General features: G+C 37.2%; 1 pseudogene; it reads left to right on the top strand.

Moving 5' to 3' along the window:
* The first annotated feature begins 16,270 nt into the window (after window positions 1-16,270).
* Window positions 16,271-16,587, top strand: LOC129063135 (cytochrome c oxidase subunit 7C, mitochondrial-like; annotated as a pseudogene).
* Window positions 16,588-20,695: the final 4,108 nt, after the last annotated feature.

The following is a 20,695-nucleotide window of genomic DNA, read 5'->3' as shown; positions in this document are numbered from 1 at the left end:
AAACCATACTAATTTGAAAAGATATATGCGCCCTTACATTCATTGTAGCATAATTTACAATAGCCAAGATATGGAAACAACCTAGGTATCTATCAATGGATGAATGGATCAATAAAATTTCGTATATATATATGAAACATGCATTTTATTGCATGTGTGTATATATCATAATATATACACACAATAATATATAATGATATATACACACATGCAATAAAATATTATTCTGCAATAAAAAAAATAAAATCCTGCCGTTTACAACATGGATGGACGTAGACAGTATTATGCTAAGTAAAATAAGTCAAATGGAAAAAGACAAATAGCATATGATTTCACTTATATGTGGAATCTGAAAAAAGAAAAAAGAAAAAAATAAATTAAAACAGACTCAACAGACTCATAGATACAGAGAACAAAGTGATGGTTGCCAGAGGGGCAGAGGGAGGGGTGAAAAAAGTGAAGAGAAGTAAGAGGTACATATTTATAGTTACAAAATAAATAAATCATGGGAACATAGTGTACAGCACAGGGAATATAATCAATAATATTGTAATAACTTTGTACGATGAGAGATGGTCACAAGACATCATGGTAATTACATTGCTGAGGTATACAAATGTAGAATCACTATATTGTACACCTGAAATTAACATATATTGCATGTCAACTATAATTTAATAAAAATTAAAAGTAAATAAAATGATAAATGACAAGCTGAGAAAAGGATTGCAATACGTATCATAAAAAATTGATTTCTTTAAAATATAAAGAACTCAAAAATTGAGAGCAAAAAGATAAATCATAGAAATACAGATTAATGAATAAATATTGCAAAAAAAGACAAAAATAGCTTTTAACCATACGAGAACATACTCAAATTTGTTTATAATAAGAAAAATGCATATTAAAACTGCAATTTACTGTGAATATACTGTGATTACCTCAGTATTTTAATCATGGTAGTCTTCAGAGAAAACGGAGATTCAGTGAACAAGGAGGGAGAGATCTAGTCTTTAAGGGTTGTCATAAAAAAAATTAAAACACACAAATAACTGTTATGTAATTGGCTGATTGTCTTTCTTTGTGACCTAGGGGAATTTCTCAAGTTTTCTCTCTCTTTCTCTGATGCCCCCCCATGGAAGGAAGGAAGGAAGGAGGAAGGGAAGGGAAGGAACGAAGGGAGGGAGGGAGGGAGAGAAAAAGAGTGGGAGGGAGGAATTAAATTAAGAAAGTTGGATTAGGGGTTTTCTAAGAACTCTCTCAGTTCTGACTATTATGAGTTGATGATGCAATAACCCCAAACTTATAAATTCCTATCTAGCACAATCCTTGGAATGAGAGAGGAACAGGCATTACTTTCTGATGGAGTAATTTGCTTGTCATGAGGAAGTGAGGCTGTGTGATTTGCCATCTGGGATGAAGTCATATTGAGTTTGGTTGTCATATATATATATATATATATTTTCTGTGCAGAAGTGTCACTTATGTTCCTGATGTGTGATTACTTTTTATTGACCTAATTTGACATCATTTGGTTTCTGTTGTGTTTTTCCCTGAAGAGCAGATTCAAACCAGTTGTCTTTTTCACAGACTCACATACGGACAAGTAGAATGGTTAACATAAGCACTTAATGTTCTTGCTAAAAGAAAAGTGTATTTAAAAATAACAAACAAATTAATTTCTCAGTGGTGGCATTCCATAGCATCAACTACAACTTTGTTTTAAGATAAAAGGGGAAAAGACATTAAGGAATTTTTGATGCTAGTTTCATTTAAAAAAATTTTTAAAGATTTTATTTATTTTCAGAGAGAAGGGAAGGGAAGGAAAAAAAGAGGGAGAGAAACATTAATGTGTGGTTGCCTCTCACACGCCACCTGCTGGGGATCTGGCTGGCAACCCAAGCATGTGCCCTGACTGGGAATTCACTTAAAATTTTGATAATTATATTAGTCACTCAAATTTTGCCTCCATTTAATACTGGTTTGAATCCAGTATTACATATAAGTATTACATTTGAATAAGATTACATATAAATACAGTATTGGGTCTTCCTAAGTACTCTAAGGCAAGGACATTTTTCTTTTAAAATACAAAATAGAGCTTTAAATAAATATAATCCAAAGAGATCCTGAAGAAATCCAGCTGTGTGATATTCCATGGAGCTCAATCTCTCTTTAAGATTGGGTTCAAATGTTTCTATGTTGATTTTCTTTCTTTCATTTTTTTTTTTGTTATCCTCACCCAAGGACAGTAGTTTTTAATGCTTTTTAGAGATATAGGAAGGGAAGGAGGAAGAGAGAGAGAGGAACATTGATGTGAGAGAGAAGCATCAATTGGTTGCTTCTCATAGGCTCCCTGATGGGGGATCAACCTGGGCATGTGCCCTGACTGGGAATCGAACCCACAACCTTCAGGTTACAGGACAATGCTCCAACCAAGTCACACCAGCCAGGGCATCTATGTTGATTTTCAAATGACTAGATAGTCTGCCCTCTCTGGAGGGTAGGCAGCAATCTAATTACAATGGGGGATGGCCAAAATATAACCCACACGGGCCCAGGTGCTGGGGAGTGCCTCCAGATCTATTTACACAGGCTGAAGGAGCTCTTGAAAGTGCTCCCCATGCTGGGGGTCTCCATCCACACCAATCACCCCAACCTTGATGGCTCCTCATGCCTCTACTATGATGCCACTGAACCTCAGCATTCTACTTTCCAAGGAAGTCACTGGGAAGGCAGTGCCATTCTAACTTCTCTCACCTCATTCCCCTTGGAATACTTGCTTCAATTTTACAAAGCAAACCTAACCATGGTTCATAATGCCTCATTTTTAAGACTTACAATTTCACTAATAAGGTATAGTTCATGAATTAAGCACATTAAACATAATTACTTTGCAGGTCTCCTTTGATGAGGCAAACATTTTACTTATGGCAACACCAAACACCCTTCTATTTTAGTTTTAATGTGTTATTCCATTAGTGCTTAAAATATGAAGATGTTGTGAGAAATTATTCTACTTTCACTGCTAACATTCTCTATATTCAATTGCTTCAGAGTCCACACTGGCAGGGGTTTTCTTTGCCCCACATATATAACATTTGTCTTGTGATTATAAAAATGATAAATGCTTCTTGTAGGACATTTGGAAAATACAGAAAAGATAAGAGGACAAAATTTTAAAAGTGCTTATAATTCTTCTGCCAAGGGATAATAAATTTTGACATTTTGGTGTATTTCTTACTTTAATAGCCTATCATTTTATAAGGTTTCACGTATATTCTTCAGAGTAATTATTGTTTCCAAAACCTCCCTCATTGGTTCTCACATTTATACCAGGAGACCAGTATATTTTCCTCAGCTGAAGTGGACTAAGGAGTTGAGGCATCAAGAATGGGCGGAGAGAGAAAAATAGAGCTCAGAATCTCTTTTTCAGTTATGAACTCACTACAGTAAGGAATTAAAGGGCCCCCTCCAAAGTCATTCTCAGAAAGTCCTGATCCCATAACCTCATTACTGCCTTGTTCCTCTGTTTAATCATGAGAGTTGAATTAATAATACCATTGTCAAAATTAGCACAGTTGTTCTTTTATTTAACATTTGGATGAAATGCCATCTGCTGTCTTACTTTGCGGTGCCCAGGCTAGCCGTTCTGAGGCCTCTGGGCACCCTCTCCTTGCCGCTGCCAGCCTTGGGCAGCCCGGGAAGCACCGAACAGTACAGACTGGGGCTTGTTAAAAGGGTGATGGAATACAAAATATGCTCAAGATAGAGACTAATCTCAGCTATGAGAAACGTACAGTTTTTTTAAAGTGTAACTCTGACATAGTTAGACACACAATGTAATAAAATCTACATTTTATTATTCAGTGGATCCTGCTGAAACCACTTTGACAAACAGAACAATGTGTGTTTGGTATAATTATACTTGTAAGTAGATAAAAGTTATATCCATGGAATCTATGTTTTAGGAAATCCATATTTTCAAGAAGATTTTTAAAAATAAGTGGTATAAGGAATATCATGGTAAATTTTACTATATTAAGCAAACTATTCTGACTGCCTTTATTTTTAAGAGTTATCCAGTGATTTGTCATTGGTGAGCTTCCTATTATTTGAGATATTTGAATACTGGATAAATTTTCACCTGTCAATAGGCACAGACTTCAGCAATTGCCAACTGGATCACAACAAATATTTAACAGTCTGTAAAATTATAGAAAAATGTGAATTACACAGTAAGTTTTATTTTAGTAAGGTTTGGTATAAAAATCTTTTACTTTAAGAACTCAATTTAATAGTAAATGGTCGTAGTTATTTGATATTTTTATATTCTAATATAAATAAATGAAAGATTCAGTCTCTCATTTATTTATTTTTTAATGAAAATTTACTGATCTATGAAATCCCAAAGTCTGGGAACCACGAGACTGATTGACTTCTATGATTTCTCTGAATTCTCAAAGTATACAATTTAGATATTAAATGTAGTAGGAATATAACTTTAGGTTTTCTGTAAAACTCAACACTTAAAGTAGTCTTAACATTCCTTAAAAGTTGTTTGCTGAATGGCCAACAGCACATGAAAGGAGTTTGATGATATCACTAATAATCAGGGAAGTGCAAATTAAAGCTACAATAAGATATCACTCTTACTTGTCAGAATAGCCTTTATCAAAATGGTAAGAGATAAGTGTTGACAAGGATGTAGAGGAAAGGAAACCCTTGAATACTTTTGGCAGAAATGTACACTGACACAGCCATTATGGAAAACAGTATGGAGGTTCCTCAGGAAATTAAAAATAGAACTATCATAGGACTCAGCAGTCCCACTTCTGGGTGTACATCCAAAAGAAATGAAATCACTATCTTGAGAGATAGCTGCATGCCCACATTCATGGTAGTGTTTTTCACAATAGCCAGATACAGAAATAGCCTAAGTGTCAGCTGATAGAAGAATGGATTTAAAAATGTCACTCACACACACACACACACACACACACACACACACACACACACGAATTTTATTCAGCCAAGAGGAATAAGGGAATCTTGCCATTTGCAACAACATGGATGGGTATGTAGAACATTATGCTAAGTGAAATAGGACAGACTGAGAAAGATGAATATCATGTGATCTCACTTACATGTGGAATCTTTAAAAAGAAGTCAAACTTCAACAGAGAATAGGGTGGTAGTTACCTGGGGTTGGGAGGTAGAGGAAATGGAGACATGCTGGTGAAAGGGCACAAGCCTTCAGTTATAAGATGATTGAGTTCCAGAAATCTAATGTATAGCATAATATATATAGTTAATTATACTGTTTTTACACTTGAAATTTGCTAAGACAGTCAATATTTAGCATTCTCACCCTCCACACGCACACATACAAAAGTAACTATGAGAGATGAGAGATATGTTAACTAACCTGATTGTGATCATTATTTCACAAAGTATACGTATATCAAACCATTACATTATACACTTTACATATATGGGGGTCTGTCCAGAAAGTATCCAGCCATGGCCTATGCGAAAGAGCAATTTATTGAAGAAGACATAAGACACAAGAAAGATTGTACAAAGGACAATGATGCCTCAGTCCCCTTCAAAGTAGGCACCTTGGGACCTCACAGAGTTCTCCCAGTCACCATCAGCTGACCCATTGTGTTTTCCTGAACCTCATCAACAGTCTGAAATCTCTTCCCTTTCAAAGGGCAATTTTAGTTTTGGGAAAAGCCAGAATTTGCAGGGCACCAAATCTGAGCTGTAGTAGGGACTGAGTCACCTGGGTGATTTGATGTTTTGCCTAAAAACTCTGCACAAGACTTGGTGCACGAGCAGGCACGGTGTTGTGATGAAGCTGCCAATCACCAGTTGCTCATAGCTGCGGCCTTCTAAATCATCCAAATACTTTCCACAGAGGAATGTTCAAGCTTAACACAAAATTTGATGCAGATTCATTGTTCTACTCACTCAGTCATTTTGAATGGGACAGCCACACAGTACACATGCTCACTCAACAGAGTTTACTGCCCCCACTGACTAGTACAGTGAAGTCATCATTGTTCATGCATGCGCATTCCAGTCCACTCTCCTTGGCTGCCCGGTTATATCGATGTCATGCAAACCATTCTCATTATATTAACAATGGTTGGGCTTTTTCTAGACAGACCTGGTATACAACTTTGTGAATTATACCTAATAAAGCTGGAAAAAGAAAGTTGTTTGCTTTCATAGTCAAAATGTTTACCCTGCAATCTGGTTTATCCTACTAATTTGTTTAAAAGACTAACTAGATTAAAATTGGCTTTATAGCTACTTTGTTTAACTTTTTCAGGCCACATCTCTGAAAAGTAATACTTCTATTTATATAGCAGACTGTGATATGTGCTTTATATTGTACATTATTTTATTTAATCTTATTCTATCAGTTGGGCATTATTACCTTTTAGAAATCAGGGGCTTGGAGAGCTGAAATAATTTTTGAAGTTCATTGCAGCCTCCCTCCAGATGATTCTCATGGTTCTGCCCTGTGTAAGATTCTATTAATTTAAACATTTTTAATCCATTCCATTTTGTTTAATTTTGCATAATGGTTCAAATTATAATACCTACACAGAAGAATTATTTCAATGTGGAATAATATTTTCATTTGTTCTGGGGTACTCTTCACATTCAAAATCAGGCTTTCCCTCGTGGCTCATTTATGTACAAAATATTTATGTTAAAAGATATTGAAGAACAATTAGGTTATAACAATGCATCTTCTGCTTCATAAACAGTATGAACCTAAAAAAACTCCTTCTATAATAGCTTTCAAATGCCAAAATATTACAAATAACTATAATTGATCCTATCAACTCTGGAGTATTTTTATAGTCTAATAAAGTAAAATAAGCTCTCAAGTTGGTGAAAAACATAGTTTTCATTTTCTTTATGAAATGACTCATTTTCAAATTGCATAATCATCACTTCCATTAAAACTGCTAGGGCTTCTGACCATGCTGGATATTCTTTCCCACGCCCCCAACATCCATTTCAGCTACTCTCCATCCACAGTACATCCTGGATGCATCCTTTTTTTCCATCTCCAATGCTACCCCCCGCCCTGACCTAAGGATCCTCATGGCACACCTGCACTAATACACAGGTTTCTTAACTGGTCTCCCCGTCTCCTGGCTATATTTTACACTGAACCTAAAGTGATCTTATTATAATGTGTGTTAGAGCCTGTTCTTTCCCTCTTGAAACATCTCCAAGACTTGCCCATTGTACTCAACACCAAATCCAATACCCTTAAAAGGCCTCAAGTTTCCGTGCACTAGCCCCTCCTACTACTTGCACCTCTTCTTCTCTTCTCTCCTCTCCTTTCCCTCTGCAAGCCAGCCCATCAGACCTCTGGCTCCTCCACTGCATCAAGCTCATTCCTGACTCAGCGCCTTTTCCCACGCTGTTCCTTCTGTCTGGAAAAACCCTGCAGATCTTTATATTGGACACAATCTATGTTTTATTTTCTTACACAGTCTTTCCCTTATTACTGTCTGAAACTGTCTCTCTTACTGATTTGTTTACTGGCTTCTTAATGGTCTTTCCTGCTAAATGAATGGAAGTTTCATGAAAGCAGGGCCTTGTTTGCCTTATTCCCATTTGATCTTTCTTCAGTGCCTGAAGAGTTCAGAGCCTCATTATGACTTTCACAGGAAGGCGCTTTTGCCTTCCTTGGCCCTCTCCTCCATAAGACAATTAAAAATCATATTTTATGACCTCATTGCTATAAAGACAAACATAGGCATATCATATATTAAAACTTTTCTTTGGCCTAAAATTTATTCTTTTTCTTCTGATTTAAAATAAATTAAAACTGGTTTGTGGGCCCTCAGCATTGTACCTCCTCATGGGGCAACCATGCTGAGAACAGTCTGTGGACAAGACAGGTGCCGGGCTAGTGAGTGGACTGTGAGTGGATGGCCTAGGACTTGGGACGGCTGGACCCTGCCTCTCTTCCACACAACTGATCAATAATCACTCACATTAATCCTCATTGGAGTCCTGTATTGGTACTGTGAGACGGTAAAATCAGGAGGCTTGCCTTCCGTTTTTTAGCTCCTTCTCTGAAGTTCAATGACAATTATGGTCCGTGCCATGTCACTTCCTCTTTTATTGCACACATTTACTATCTTCTATTGCTTTTGTGATTGTTTGAAGTGAATAGTCTTATCTTTGTAACTAGATTACAGATTCTTTCAGGCTGGAATTTTATTGTATTTTTCCTTATAATGTTCCCAGACTCTATAACACATGATATATGATTAATATTTGCTGGTTATTTGTCTGTTGCACTTTTAGATTGTGACTACACAAAAACTATTGAAAAAGATAAACTTTAGTCAATATATGGCTGGACCCTGGCTCAAGAGAGAAGTGGCTTGAGATAAGGCAGTGAGTATTCTAAAGCAGTGCTTCTCAGGCTTTCTCATGGGATGTCATGGCACAGTGGGAAATGGTCCCATCTCCACAGCAGACACAGCTAACTGAAGGAGTCTTCTTGCAGCCAGCAGTGACCGGTGGAAGGCTCTGGATGTCCCAGGCTCCACCATCCCATATATGAGAACAGTATCTCTGCACAACAGAATCACATTTGTGTTCGGAAGGAAAAATAATTTTTCCTCTGTCCTTCTAGATCCTTGGCTGAACACTCTCCCCGTAATAAGAGACACACTAACAGGGAAAAAACTAACAGAAGTTTAATAGCATGTATACCTCCTGTGTCCGTGGGAGATATCCAGGAAAATTGAGAAAATCTCTAAAATGGCCCAAGACACTGCCTTAAATACCATTTCCAGCTAAAGACAAAAGATGTTGCTCTGGTAGGAGAGGCTCAGGTAGTTGGAGCATTTTCCCATCTCCAAAGGGTTGTGAGTTTGATTCCCAGTCAGGGCACATACCTGGGATGCAGGTTCAGTCGCATGTCCAGGCATTATGATCCCTGTTCCAGGCACCTATGGGAGGCAACTAATTGGTGCTTCTCTCTCACATCAATATTTCTCTCTCTGCCTTCTTCTCTCCTTCCCTCTTTTTCTATAAAAGGCAATAAAAAAATGTTCTTGGGTGAGAATTAAAAAGAAATAGTTGTTGGAGATGGGGAGTCCATTTGTGGGAGGTTACCAAGCAAAACACAATAAACAAGAGTAAGAATATTATGCAGATTTGCCATTCACTTTCTCCACTGATAAGAGTTTCTAGAGGTTTTGTCTTCCTCCATTTCCTGGGAGAAAGAGAGAGAGAGAGAGGGAGAGAAAAAGACCCTTGTAAATAGATAACTATAACTGTCTCTCATAAAAGAGTAACTTCTACTCAGTTTTCAGAGCTTTCCTTCTGCCTGCTCTTTCTTAAAAATAATTAGCCTAAAATAATCCTTGTGCCAAAGAGACATATTTTGAGGTGGCAAATTCTGCTCTCCTTCAGTGGCCTACCGCCTGGAAAGCCCTCTCTCAGGTCTGCTGTTAAGTGCTGACATGGAATTACTAACAACTGTCCACTGAAGTTCTATTGTAGATATGTCTCCCATCAGCTGGCAAAAGCAATTGCTAACTTTTTAGACATTTTGCCAGATCACTGTTAAATACAGTCATTATTACAAATTAAATTATATACTTATGAATAAGCAAATATTAAAATGAAGGTAATAAATTCTCAGCATATCACATTTGACTATTATACATTTCTTATATTTTATTTTTAACTACGCTTTTGCAGTTTTTTTACGCCTACTACATTTGTCTGAGGGAAACAATACAATGGTGTGCTACTTCTCCTCAGCACTTCCTGGCTCTGTGTTCAGTGACGTCACACTGGCAGCTTGACGTCTGCCATGGCGGGAGTATTTACCCCATGGAAATCAGAAAATGCTACAAACCAGGCCTTTTTTCTCCTCCTAAAGAGCTGGATATTAAGGACCTATCACCACACTACTCCCTGTTATTCCTCCTTCACACACACACACACACACACACACACACACACAGATAAGGCCCTAGTGTGAGGACATTTCTGAGGGGCTGGATATTAAGGACCTATCACCACACTACTCCCTGTTATTCCTCCTTCACACACACACACACACACACACACACACACACACACAGATGAGGCCCTAGTGTGAGGACATTCTGAGGGGCTGTGCGCTTTGGTATTCGGCAAGGAATTTTGGTAAATATACTGGGGTCTATGAAACTGGAGGGATCCTCTGGGCAAATGAGTAGCGAGGAAGAAGGTGTCATTTCTTATTTTCCTTTCTGTCTCTAATTCCCAGACAAACATGCGACCAACAAGTGAGTCAAACCTAGCTGTCTGAAAAGAGTCAGAAGATAGGGTTCTACTCTGGATTCTTTCAGAGGCCTTTGGTAACTCATATTACCTCTCTAAAAATCAGGGTTTTGTTCTTTTTTTAAACTCAAAAAGAGAGATATTTAACCACATGACATTTAAGTCCCTTTCAAATCTGTATTTCTATTCTATTTCCTTCTATTATTCTAGAAAAAGCCAATAGTAGAGGGGATGTTCCAAAAAAGGCCTTTCTGAGGATGTTGAACTCTGAATTATGAAAAAAAACCAGTTTAATATGAAGATCTGAAGGAAGAGCTTTCAAGGCAGAAGGAACGGCACAGGCAAAAGTGCCAAGACAGCTGGTGAAAGTGGCAGTTGGACAGCTCCGCATAAAACATTTTTTAACAGAGTGCCAACATTATGTGAAGACATGTACAAGGATGATTGTTATGGCATCAATTTTTATACAGAACTTACAAACTGGAAAGATTCAATATACATCTAAATAAAGATCTGGTTAAACTATTATGATATATCCAAGCGATGTAATGCTTTCTATCCTTTAAAAAGAATAGGGCAGGACTATACATGCTAATAGAAATGTCTCCAATGTATATTATTAAGAGAAAAAGCAAGCTGCCAGCATAAGGATATAATTGAGTGTGTGTTTGTGGTAAATACATGATGGTACACACATGGAAATTACTGGAAGCATACACAAAAGCTGGCAACAGGGGTGATTTGGGGGAATGGAGTAGGAATGAAGGATGTGCAGAGAGGAAGGGTTTTTTTAACTTTTAGTTTCTTCATCCTTTTGTACTGATTGAATTTTTTAAAAACATATAAACCTGTATTACTTTTGTAGTGAAAGTAAAATAAATTAAAACAGTTTTTAAATGCTATTTAATATGGGGCGGTGGCGGGAACAGCAAGAGATAGTGAAAAAATTAAAATCCCCCTGGGGCATTTTACGCTCAGCATTTGCAGCAGAGGATTCTTAGGACATATTAACAGTTGTGCTGAATGCAGGCAAGAAATGGGATAATAAAACTCATGTAAGTGACCTGGAGAAGCCCACAGGTTAAGTGTTTAGAGAAAATGTCTTGATGCTTGTTTATACTCATTTTAATGGCTCAGTCCTGGCTGACCTAGAATCCCCTAGGGAGCTTTAAAAATATTCCAAGACCCACTGAGAGATATTAATGTAATTGGCTTGGGGAGGGGCCAAACATAAGTACATTTTAAAAGACTTCCAGGTATTTCTTATGTAGCCAGGCTAGAAAACCACAGCACCTAACACTGTTTGTAGCCCTCAGGATAATCAACATGCAATCCTTGACCATCTACTATGTGCCAGGTATCATGCTAGTTGTGAGCCATATAAATATGACATGATTTTTAAGAAAAACATGTAGGAATGGGCAAGGGAACTGAATAAACATTTTCCCAAGAAAGACATACAAATAACCAACAGATACATGAAAAGATGTTCATTATCATGAATCATCAGGTAAATGCAAATCAAAACTGCAATGACATATCAGCTCACCTCTCTTAAAATAGCTGCCATCAAAAAGACAAGAGATAGCAAGTGTTGGCAAGGATGCGGAGAAAAGAGAAATTCTGTATAGTGTTGGTAGTTATGTAAATTGGTACAGCCTCTATGGAAAACAGTGTGGAAGTTCCTCAAAAAATTAAAAATAGAACTACCATATGAACCAGCAATTCTATTTCTGAGTACACATCCAAAAGAAATTAAATTCACTATGTCAAAGAGATACCTGCACCCTCATGTCCATTTGCAGCGTTATTCACAATAGTCAAGATATGGAAACAAACTAAGTGTCGGTCAATGGATGGATGAAGAAAATACACTATAAATATACAATGGAAAGTTATTCAGCCACAAGAAAGGCAGAAATCCTGTCATTTGCAACTACATGAATGAACCTTGAAGGCATTACACTGAATAAAATAAGTCAAACAAAGATTAATACTGTATGATCTCACTTATATGTGGAATCTAAAAAATCCAAACTTATAGAAGCAAAGAGTAGAATGATGGTTTCCAGGAGCTGGGAGTGGAGAAAATAGATGATGTTGGTCAATAAGTACACACTTTCAGTGATAAAATAAATAAATTCTGGGGATCTAATGCACAGCATGATGATTATAGTTAACAGTGCTGTATTACGTACTTGAAAGCTGCCAAAAGAGTAAATCTTAAACATTCTCACCACAAAAAAAAAAGAAATGGTAATTATGTGACATGATGAAGGTGTTAGCTAATGCTATAATGGTAATCATTTTGCAATATAAAAGTGTATCAAATAGACACATTTTATGCTCTAAACTTACACAATGTTATATGTCAATTGGATTTCAATAAAGCTGGATAAATAAATAAATCTAAAAAAAAGTTAGGCCAAGTGACAAGAATATTTGGATTTGGTATATTTTTTATTTTTCTGTAGCTGAGCAATTTGAGAATGACGTGAAAAACTAATTTTAAAATAAAGAGTGGTATGTAAAACAATATATTCTGTTTCTATTAGAAGATAACTGAAACTACCTTTTCCATGATAACAATTACCCCAAGAGCTTACCTAGTACCTGAACCATTTTACCACAAACATAGGTCCACGGGTGAGGGACATTATCATTATCTCTGGGAGCTTGTTTGAAATGGAGAATTTCCAGCTCCAGGCAAACTTACTAAACCAGAATCAGCATCAAGCAAACTCTGGGTGATCTATAGACACATTACAGTGAGAAGCACTGTGTTAGTTCTTAGAAGGTTAAAATCTTTTAGACCTCCTTGGCCAATTCCCATTTAACTGACATTAACTACAGATTTGCTTCTTCTGGAATTGAAAGATGTGCTTTACAAAGAATCATAAATGGCTTACATTTCAACCACTTCTGTAAGGTTAGTAGCTTTCACTTTTTTTTTTAGCAGTTACAATATGCTGGGCAGAATAGATAATTTATAAATATTACTTTCATAAGAACTTTAAAGATGTATATATCATTGTTTTTTCCATTTATTGATGAATCGATGGAGATTGAGAGAGATTCAAGTTTCACAGCTGATAAATGACACAACTAAATTGTAAATCCAGATCTGATTAAAAACTCAGTTTCTTTACTACACTCCACTGGCTTTTTAATGCTTATCACAATTGTAATGCCATGATAGGATATTTATTACATTTGAAAAACTGATTAAAAGAAAAACTGAGATAATCTCTAATTTAAAGTTACAGTTGTTGCAGAACTATGTACTAATAAAAAAGGGGGGAGAAATTTAGATCATAATCCATGAGTCAGCCAATCACATATTTTATTTTCAAAACACACACACACACACACACACTCTCTCGCGTGGTCTTAGTTTACATAGTAAATCTGATCTACCGGTACATTAAAAAAAAAACAACAACTATGCATTGAAAATTTTTAGGCCCTCAAATGAAGCCAAGAGGAACATTTTGTTCAAATTACAATTAAACATTAATAAAAATAGGTTTATATAAAACAAGGGTGGAGCTTTTCAACACAGAAAGTGTGCAAATGTATGTAGACTATCATCTAAGTTGGTCTTATCTTTCTCAAAAAAATGCCAAAGTAGAAACTCAGCCTGAGATAGAAAAATCGTTTCATCATCTATCATAAGGTGACTTTTAATCCATTCCTTATTTTAAAGATTGATTAAACTTCAGATGAAATTTAGTTAATAAATACATATTAGCACAACACATCTCCAAGGCATTTCTTTCCCATCTCCCCTGTGTGTGATCTGTGTGAGTTCCTACCCTGGACTTTGGACTTGAACTCAAACAATTTCTGTTGGGAACAATTGTTCTTTTGGCCACATAAAATCTGCCTTTCCTTGTTGCTCCTAAAAGAAGCAATAGAAGACTGTCCACAGACCGCAGGAGCTTTGTATTTTCGGCATGGTTGGACCTATCTGGACACACATATGTCCAATCATGCTGAAAATATTAAAATAGGGAACATTTATCAATGTGTATATGAAGAATTTAATGTAATGTTAGGATTCTAGAACCTATCTTAGACTATGCTTCTATGGTTCATGGTGCCTGTTAAATAGTTGATGGAATTTCACATTTGGGTTCAACCAGTCGCCATATCTTTTTAGTTCTATGTGTGGTCAAGAGGGCAAACTAATTTAAAATTAAGAATAAGAAAAAGTGTGGAAATAATTAAATTTATCTGACAAGGGAAGCTTTATAAAAAAGGCCAAATGTACGACAGTTCCCATTGATTAATAAAACCATTATTCATCCTAAGTGTACAAGCTGTCAAAATGTCATCCAATGTTAACATTCCCATGCAAATAAATCCAGCAAACTTAAATTTCAGATATCTGAGAAATACCTGATTTTTTATTTAAAAATGAGGGTGAAATTAGCAAATAACTGACATGGGTATGCTGGGGAAATATAATTAAAAACAAGATCTCCCAATCCAGAAAAACCTCTCCATGGAGGTACACGTTTATCACTGAATAAGTGTTAACCCAGAATGTGATGTGTGCCCCTAAGAGACTGCAAGGACAGAAAGGAATCTCACCTTCTTATGTAGTCAATTAGATACAACTCATCACTTACCTGTTCTCTCAAGTAAGAGGACTTGATAAGCACCGTTTGTCACACATGGTCCATCCTAACATTACTTGGTAATTCAATTGACCTAGTAATTGTATTAGCCTATTGGCTTTATCCAGAGGAAGAACTAACATATATTCATGACAGGAGGTAGTTTTGGAACTTGGAGCAAAGAGCCTGCCAAAGTCAGGCTCCTGAATTCTTCCCAGAAACTGGGAGATAGAGACGCTACCTCCTCAAATGTTCACATTTCAGAGAATGACTCCCAGGTCCTTGAGAAAGACACTGCTAGATAATAAAATGGATAAAAGGCCCATTTAGCCTTCAAAGGAATTTATATACATTTCAAAGAAAGGAGAGAGTATGGACATACAATCACACATTTTCCAAAGCATTTTAAAAGTAAATGCTCTGAGAAAAATAACAGGGAAGGCTCTGCCTTCATATTCAACAAGGCAAATTAAGCCTCTTACTTTTAAGTTGCATTTGTCCATATAGGTGGCATGACAGATGCAGAAAGTCGCCTTTCCCCATCTGCTCAAAGGAACAGGGACACACCTGCCTGGGCGACAGGCAGCCTCCGTGAGGCCACCACGAAGCGCTGGCTTTATCAGTGGGCCAAACCGCTGAAATTTTGTGGACCTCAATTTCCTCCTCAATAAACGGAGGATATGTATGCTTATCTTACAGGATTGGTACAGAGACTAAGTGAAATATTAACAATCACATACATTCGAAACAGTTTATAAACCATAAAACCCTATACCGACAAGCATTTGCTCCTTTCGGTGAACCTAGAAAGACCTCTATTCAAGGCCCTCCTGCTATTTCCAGTTTCCAAAATCCCACTACCAGAAACTAATTAAACACTCTCCTGAACATGCAGATGCTCGCAAACAACCAATACATTAGCATCATGTCCAAGTCAATGAGACCCTGTTTGCTCTCTGTAAGCCCCAGAGAGCAGGCTATCTTAGGGAACAGTGTGGAGTTCAAAGGCACTAGGAGCTGCTGGACTCTAGTTGGGGAGAGGAAGAGGAAGCTGTACAAAAAAACAGCACAAACACTCCATCCCAATTCTCTTCAGAGCTGGCCTGGCCACAAGGTCATGTAGAAAGAGGTGATGGAAATTAACTGCCAATCATTCTGGGTGCAGATTACTTCCTCTTTTTAGGAGAAGACACAGGACATACATTTCAAACATTACCAGTGTTCAATTTCTCTCTATACAAATTACAACGTGTTCTATTTCCACTGGTTCTAAAATCAGAAATTAGAGTTTACTAAAGAGGGACACGATTATAATATGTATGAAAGGTAAACCTAACCTTTTGGTGGGATGGGAGCAAGGTCGTGAGAAAAGAAGGACGTGGTGTGACGCTGGCACTGCCTCTGCTTTTGGTCTCTGCACCTTTTGGAGGACTTCCAGCAGCGCTACGTTGGGACAGAGCATTGGGAGGCGCACAACCTCTGTGGTCCAAAGGAGCCACTATGATCAGGACCCCCAGAAGAATTTGCCATTTCTGGTGCAAAACAAGTGGCAGTTACTAGCTTGATGACCTTGTACTTTGGATCAGGATTTTCCACACCTTTTTTTATGGTAAGACACCAGCTGCTTAAGAAATAAGGATGTTTTCGTTCATTCATGAAACAGATATGAAGAGGATCATTTTAAGAGGTGCGGTCCCTTTGAAAAATGGATCGAACTGTTGAACTCAACATACTAAATGTGTTTGTAAATAAACTTATTACATGAAAAAAAGTAAACCTAAGATTATCCAATGCCCAAGAAAGGATATTGTTGCTGTTTCATTAAGCTCAAGAGAATGTATATTGTTTTCACAGATGTGTGACTTAATGAGAGAAAAAAACATACAAGACAGTTTGAGTTTTCTTCGAAAATCCTGAGTATCCTCCATAAAAGTAAAGCGCAAGCCCAAAGCCTAATTGCTTGAGCTAGAAGGTAAATTGAGAGCAAGGGGGTTCTGGCACAGAGCTCTGTTCCAAACACACTAGGAGGTTTGCCAATGTGTAGAAAAGCTTGCTGTCATAAGAAAATAGAGGCAACTACTCAATGCTGCTGTAATCCAATTTCTGTAGGTTTTATTACATAGGGGGCTATCAGAATCAGGCTCCGCTAATATAACTCATTGGGCTGTTCTGCCTAATATGGAGTGTATTATATACACGTGTGTGCTCACCCATGCTAATTTGTAAGGTGGAAAAGAGAAAACTGTAAATGGTTCTTGCTTACAATCTATAAAGAGAAGGAGATGCCTATGTCTGAACTTAAAATTATTACAAGTTGAGAGTAATAGCTGACATTTATATACACATAAGGGATCAGAAATATTCTTTCCATCATGAAAGCATCCTTATGAGGTAGGTACTATTACAACTTCATTTTAAAGAGCAGGAAACTAAGTTCAGAGAGGCCAAGTACTTTCCGAAGGTCACACAGCCAGTAAGGGTAGAGGTGGGACCCAAGCCCAAGCAGTCTGGCTCCAGAGTCAAGCGTTCTTACCACTCCGGTGTATTTCTTTACAAAGACCTGATAAGTAGACTTCTTGCTACAAATCTAGTACTTATGTTCCAATTTACTTCTTCATCTTCTGCCCTAAGTAGGTCCAAGCATGAGCTTTTCCTGTCCCACAATATTGGAAGATCTGTTTCCCAGCTCACAGTGAGGCCTGTTCACACAGGTAAACATATACGTACAATCCGTAAGTTGCTTAACCTGCACAGTAGAATACAAGACAAATTTCATTTTTTGTTACCTAAGTAAAGTTATTAATTGTCTATGATAGTTTTTATAATTTTGTCTTAATGGGCTTTGATAATGCCGAAGTATTACCACATTGATTTAAACAAATTTACTAGATCAACAAATTAGGTTCAAGACAATTCTTTCTCTCCTATTAATTTAGCTCAGTCTTAAATGATGCTAAGAACAAGTAATAGTTAAAACTGTACTTACTATAGCACCAATAATATTGTGCTTATTTTAAATTTTTTATATTAAATACCCTTTAGAGTAAAACATGTATATTATAATTTTTCTACCCTGGGCCTAATCTATTCCTGTTCCAAATACAGTACTTGTTTTAACAATTTAAAGGGAAAAGAATCGTATCTACATATGAATGGGGATTTGCAAATTACTATTTTGCCACATTCAACACTCATGGTTAAAAATATTAAGTCATAAATATAAGGAGTTGCCTTTAGCTAGGTAAGGAGCATTTGCTATTCAAGTTAGAAGCTAAACAAGGATGTCTGCTATTGTTATCACTCTTCAGGGGTGTATTGGAGCTCAAAACAATTAGATAAGACAAAAAAACTAATAAGACAAATAATTCTTGAGAAGAAAAAACATAACTCATCACTTCTAAATGATATTAGTTTCTTTCTATACAAGCCAAGACTATCAATTTTCCTATTTTTAATCACTTTGTTAGTGATACTACTGTTTCTATTTTCTTGAAGATTTCCTCAATTATATCATCTATCACAGTTTTAATTTCTAGGAGCTTTGCTTCTTCTCTGAATGTTCCCCTTTTCATCTGATCCTGTTCCTCTTTCATAAATGCAATCTCTTATTATCTGTTTGGCAATATTAGGCTTTCCCCCCTGATGTTTTCTTATGCTGCTTGCATTTTTATATTTCCTATGAATTTCTCTCTTGTGCTAATTCCTCCCACTTTGTTTTGGCCTGTGTTTTTCATGCTAGAGACTTTGATCATATGTCTGGTGATTCCTGGTAAATCCATTTATATTTTTTTTAAATTAATTTATTTACTTTTTAAATACATTTGTCTCTGCCTTCCCCCCACCTCTTTCCCTTTATATTTAAAAAGCATGACTGGAAGCCCCATGGGTCGGGGCAGAGTTTGTTGAATCGTGTGCTTTACTGTAGGCTGACCAAGCAAAACACTGACTATTTCTCTGGGTCACCCACAAGTAAGATTCTGAACATCTTTCTCTTGGACTCATTTCTCACATCTTCTGTTTAAGAAGTATTAATCTGATTTCTAGAGATGCTGATACCAAGCCCGAGAGAGAGGTTAAGGCATTGCTCATTCTACAGGCAGACCTTCACTTAGCCGTGGATTTTCTGGATGTTCCCCTCACCCCGGCTGTTCTCAGCAGTGCCAGGTGACTGTGACACTGTGTTCTGCCTGATACAAGAGCACAAGAGTTATCTGGCTGTACAGGGTGGGAGAGGATCTCCATATACTTTCCATCTTCCAAAATGTTCTGGAAATCTCTCATTTGCTATTTTCCCCTCTCTGTGTTAATTATAGCTGGATTTAAGGAGGTGGTGGAGACAAATAAATGCCTTTGTCACTCTGCCATGTCTAACCAGCAGCCCATGCTTAAATATGAGTCCAAGGAGCCAGCTTCTAGCCCCATTCTTGCAGCAGTTGCTCATTATGAATGGATGAGAAGTTTTCAACTACCAAAAACTCAAGCCTACAGTATTGTGAAATGACTAAAAACAAAAGATTACACCAGCAAGTGTTAAATTCTGAGAAGCCACTGCCCTCACTGCAAACTCTGACAAGTTCTCAACTTGAGCAGTAGCAAGCCTGTTCGAGAGCCCTAGGAAATAGGCCAAGAAAGAGAATTTCAAGGTCAGGTGTTCATGAATTCTTCCACCTAAAGTAGAAGGGGACACTTTATTTATTCAGTTATTTTTTTAAAGGGAGAATTTCTATTTTTTAAAATACTTTATTTATTTACATTTAGAGAGAGGAGAAGGGAGGGAGAAAGAGAAGGAGACAAATAGCTACGTGTGAGAGCTACATCTATCGGTTGCCTCTCGCACGCTCCCAGCTGGGGAACCTGGTCCACGACCCAGACACGAGCTCTGACTGGGAATCAAACCTGCACTCTTTCTGCTCACAGGCCAGTATTCAGTCCACTGAGCCACACCAGCCAGGGGCCACTTTAAAGAAATCTCCTTAATTTATTCCTATTTCATTAAATTATGGATCCCTACCATAAAGATTGGAAACCAGGCAGAGTCATCTTACAGAGAAGGAAAAAGAATCCCGTGCTTTTCTTTAAATCCATTATAATATCAGATCTGTTAGGTGACACCCAAGGCCCTGTGCTTAGTTTATCTGTTTCAGACAAAAACAAATATCTCAAAACTTTAAGGATTTTAGAAGAGAGGTCCAGAGGAAACCCTAATGCCAGGCAATCACAATTGAATGAGAGGGGCAACCTTAATTATGGGAGATCATGGAGGAGAAAGCAGCTGAGGTTACCAGGTGGTGCGAAACTCACTAATCAGGCACAGAGAAGCCAGGACATTCCCCGGGGTCATTTTCGCCCTCTGAGACTGTTATTGGTATTGATGTGTTGCCTTCAGCTTTCACAGTGGAAGAAATGGTTAGGACTCCAAGATGATTATCTCTAAATCTCTAGAAGCAAAGGGGAGAGGATTTGGATAATATATGGTTTGCACTAAATCGATATTTGTTTGCAGTACATCTAAAATCAAGTTCCCTAGCTGATGAAATTCAGACCATGCAAAAAAGACTAATTGCTACACACAAAAAAGAAAAAAACCCTGGAAACTGCTTGCATAATTCAATAAGACATTTTATAAATAAAACTCACTGCAGGGTTTCTTTAAATATCGAAATACTCTAGAGTAAATAAGAATTCAAATCATAAACCTTGATGCAAACATGATTCCACAGTAATCATCTCTTTCACGAGAGTGA

This window comes from Pteronotus mesoamericanus, unplaced genomic scaffold (assembly GCF_021234165.1).
Source record: "Pteronotus mesoamericanus isolate MK-2021 breed Mesoamerican mustached bat unplaced genomic scaffold, CSHL_Meso_final scaffold_85, whole genome shotgun sequence".
In the NCBI taxonomy this organism is placed as follows: domain Eukaryota; kingdom Metazoa; phylum Chordata; class Mammalia; order Chiroptera; family Mormoopidae; genus Pteronotus; species Pteronotus mesoamericanus.
This window is presented reverse-complemented; position numbering and strand designations above follow the sequence as displayed.